Here is a 4444-nt window from a genome sequence, read left to right as displayed (position 1 = left end):
GTTTTAAGGCTAGAATTACTGAATTGATGAGTGAAGTTGGTACTAAGGACTAATCAGTTTTGGAAAGTAATGCAGCAACTACTGACCCAGAGGGAAACCGTTGTAAAAACTACACGTGTGAAGTGATAATGAGCTTTAATATATGTAGGGTCTTTCTTATTTCTTCCCTGGAAGTAATTAATTGTTCCATTGGGGAAATTTTATACAGGTCAGCATGCAAGATTAGGACTTACATTTTTTCTTTTTTCTTTTTCTTTTCTTTTTTCGAGACAGAGCCTCAAGCTGTTGCCCTGGGTAGAGTGCGATGGCATCACAGCTCACAGCAACTTTCAACTCCTGGGCTTAAGCGATTGATTCTCTTGCCTCAGCCTCCCAAGTAGCTGTGACTACAGGCGCCCAGCACAACTCCTGGCTATTGTTTGGTTGTAGCTGTCATTGCTGTTTGGCAGGCCTGGGTTGGATTCGAACCTGCTGGCCCTGGTGTATGTGTCTGGCCCCTTAGCTGCTTGAGCTACAGACGCCTACATTTTTTCTTTTAATTAGGGCAACTGAATTGTATTTTGTTAGAATTGTCTCAAAGAAATCTTTCAAATTATACTTTTTATTAGAATCAGTCACCCTCCAGGGGATTATCAGATTATCTTGTGCAGTAGAAAAATCCCTTTGAAGCTATGGAAGATGGAGAGAAGAATAATTGAATTCTTATATACACAATTTTTATGAAAATATCAAAGGATGGGTACATTTTTTCTATGGAATTAGTACCTGTAAATACTTAACTGTAGTAAAACTAATGCCAGTAGTTTCGCAGTCCCTTTCAAAAGCTTTTACAGAACAACAACATTGGTTACTCAATGTACCTGGATTTTTTTTTTTTTTTTCTGTAGAGACAGAGTTTCACTTTATGGCCCTTGGTAGAGTGCCATGGCATCATACAGCTCACAGCAACCTCCAACTCCTGGGCCCAAGCGATTCTCTTGCCTCAGCCTCCCGAGCAGCTGGGACTACAGGCGCCTGCCACAACGCCTGGCTATTTTTTGGTTGCAGTTCAGCGGGGGCCGGGTTTGAACCCGCCACCCTCGATATATGGGGCCAGCGCCTTACTGACTGAACCACAGGCGCTGCCTTGTACCTGGATTTTAAGAAGCCAAGATTTCTTATTGGTTAATAGCATTTCTCAGAAAATAATTTTCTTCTTGACAGTAAATACTAATTTTTTTCTTCTGATATTGAGAGTTTGTGTATGTTTTCAGCTTTGTTTGGTGCTACCAAAATATTAAAAAAAATAATTAGCAAGTGAATTGATGTCAATTTGTTGTTTACAGCCCATAGGACATTGAGAAGCCTCTTGCTGCGAAAGGAGTTACTGCCATCTGGTCTATGCTGTGAGGCCAGAGCATTACACTGATCCCATGATAAACCTACTTTTCTTTCTGTGTCATTTATTTTCCTTTCCACTGCTATTCTATATCAACCTTGAGGTTGCTCTTGGAGTTTAAGGACAAATAAGAGGTCATATAATGTAGGCCATAACATAATGAAATATTCTGTAGTCTGTTTCTAAGGTTCTGTCCTGCATAATAAAATACAGTGTACTGTATGTAATGGTTATCAGACTTTCCCACCATATTAGATATTATTCACCATTTTTAGTTTACATGACTGTAAATAATAGCTTTCTTTTAGTCTTTATGTGATCAGTATTTACAAGTCACTTGAAATTAACAGATTCAGAAAAAACAATGGAGAGTTATGTACAAATTCTTTTCAAGGCAAGAAGGCTTAATAGCTACAATCAAAGGGATAAAAAGTAGAATGTTTATTTAACAAACTTGTGAACATCTCTGTTTAAGGAAACTAAATGATAGGAAAAGGAAGAACACAGCCTAAACACAGCCTAAAGAGAGAAAAGGCTGAGGTGACAGCTTGTGCCCAGGAAGCTCAAAAGGTACCAAAGCTGATTTGCTCACTTCAGTGAAGGTCTGACCTTACATTTTGCAGTGCTTGATTTTGTCAATACAAAATCGAAGTTTGTGAGGAACAGACTTGTGTCATGAAAACTCATCAGAGTCAGATGTTTAAACCAGGATTTATTAATTTATAGGGAGATTCTATACTTACACTGACCATAGTATTACTGTTAAATGTTCTAGAGCTCTGCTCTTCAATAGAAATATAAGTCATAATAATACAATTGAATTTGTATTTCAATAGAAATATAAATGCAAGTCACAGATGTCTTTAAAATTTTCTAGTAACTGGGTGGTGCCTGTGGCTCAAGGGGTAGGGCACCGGTCCCACATGCCGGAGGTGGCAGGTTCAAACCTAGCCCCGGCCAAAAACCCAAAAAAAAAAAAAAAAAAATTTTCTAGTAACCATATTAAAAAAGTAAAAAAAAGTGAAGTTAATTTTAATACTATATTTTAATTAACTCAACATATTAAAAATGTTATTTCAACATGTAATTGATACAAAAATTATTAATGAGCTATTTTACTCTTTTTCTTTTTCTTATAAAATCTGGGATGATTTTATACTTTAACAGCTCTTCTTGGGTGTTGCCTGTGGCTCAGTGAGTAGGGCGCTGGCCCCATATACTGAGGGAGGCGGGTTTGAACCCAGCCTCAGCCAAACTGCAACAACAAAAGAAAAAATCTGGGCGCTGTGGCAGGGCCCTGTAGTCCCAACTACTTGGGAGGATGAGGCATGAGAATCACCTAAGCCCAGGAGTTGTAGGTTGCTGTGAGCTGTGACACCACAGCACTCTACTGAGGGCAACAAAGTGAGACTCTGTCTCTAAACAAAAAACAAAAACTCCCAGCTCTTCTTAACTGGGATTAGCCACATTTCAAATAGGTAACTCATGGGTAAGTGGAAGTCTACTTATCCCCTTCCTAGGAAAAGGCAAATAAGAGGCCAAATTAAAATAATCAGAAGCCTCTCTGCTGAGCATAGAATAGGGTGTTAGGTGGTTAGGTGGTCTTGAGGGATTTTTTTTTTTTAAAGAGCCACAAACAAAAATCTATCAGCCATTTAATTAGGTTCTTTTTAAGCAATTTAAAACACCATTTTATGAGGATAAGCTCCATTTTTCAGGGCAAACACACATTGCAAGTAGCCCTGGAGCTGAAGAATAGCCTTGATTTTTCAGTAAAATTTGCGAGTCCACAGCTTTTTGGTTAACCTTGCGCTGTTCTGTTATCTCTTATTTCTCTTTTTCTGTGGTAAAGATCTCACCTTCCTGGTGTCTGGGCTTCCGGAGCTGCTGCTTTTTTTTTTTTGCAGTTTTGGCCAGGGCTGGGTTTGAACCTGCCACCTCCGGCATATGGGGCTGGTGCTCTACTCCTTTGAGCCACAGGCACTTCTTGAAATAAGCATCAGTAAGATGCTTCAGGATTTTAACATTACTGATGTCAATTTTTGTGGTGATGGTGATGACAAATTTCTGGTGTGTCCTTTGTAGAGGAACTCAATTGAGGGACAGAGGTCCAGTTACAAGTAGCAAGCCCCTGCCCAGTTGTTTTAGGAAAACCACTCTCTTGCCTCTGTGGTGCCCAGTGAGGATAATTAGAATGGTCCCGGGTGTGATGCTGGATCACAGTTTTCTCACATGCTGACTGACTGGTTTTTTGCCATGGCTCAACAGCTTTCCAGGCACATCTCCAGTGGGATAATATCTAGGCATTTTGCGAAGTTTAACCACCCAAGTCCCGCCATTCTTGTCCCCACCAACTAGTTTTGTAACAGTGGCAAGGACCTTTGCCTTCTTTTTCTTTTCAACCTTGGATTTAGCCTCTGTGTATTTCCTTTCTGGAATACATGGCAGATCGGGAATATATGTCTATTCCTCTGATGAGAACAGGATTTCACCTGTAGTGAGGCTTCCCCTACTTGGCCTTAGGCCTCTTCTCTTTATTAACAGGTTTCTTCTCTTTAGAAACCGGCTTCTCAACTTTTTCACCCGCCATCTTGCAAGATGGGAAGGGTCTTGAGGGATACTTTATCAACGTAGCAAGCACCACGAACCTATCCTGATCCACACTAGAGCATTATTTTTAGTGCTTTTAGTATTTGTTGTGTTTAGCCTGCCTAGCTTCAGGAGTGCTATGCCAATGCTGCCAAATTCTTGGTTCCTTTGATTCTATGTAAACATTAACATTACTGATGTCAATTTAACAGACATCTGTTAACATACTTTTTCCGTTAACATACTTTTTTTTCTTCAAGTAGGTTTTTAAAAAAGTCTTTCTTTTAGGCTTAGTCACATTTAACTAGTCAATCTTTGATTTGCATGTTTCTAAATCCCTTCACCCAAGCAGCTACTTTCTTTCAGGGGGTTAATACTTTTTGTATTTGACTAATTTTATGCACTGTATGTTGGGGTTTTTTTAGTTTTTACTGAAAGGTTAATTTTATTTATTTATTATTATTTTTTGAGGCAGAG

At 39.2% G+C, this 4444-nt stretch overlaps 1 pseudogene; it reads right to left on the bottom strand.

Annotated features, from left to right (window-relative positions):
* Positions 1-3057: 3057 nt before the first annotated feature.
* On the bottom strand, positions 3058-3968 carry LOC128585653 (60S ribosomal protein L6-like; annotated as a pseudogene).
* Positions 3969-4444: the final 476 nt, after the last annotated feature.

Source organism: Nycticebus coucang, chromosome 5 (genome assembly GCF_027406575.1).
Source record: "Nycticebus coucang isolate mNycCou1 chromosome 5, mNycCou1.pri, whole genome shotgun sequence".
NCBI classification, from domain to species: Eukaryota; Metazoa; Chordata; class Mammalia; order Primates; family Lorisidae; genus Nycticebus; species Nycticebus coucang.
Note: the sequence above shows the minus strand (reverse complement) of the source record. Positions and strands in the feature narration are given on the sequence as shown.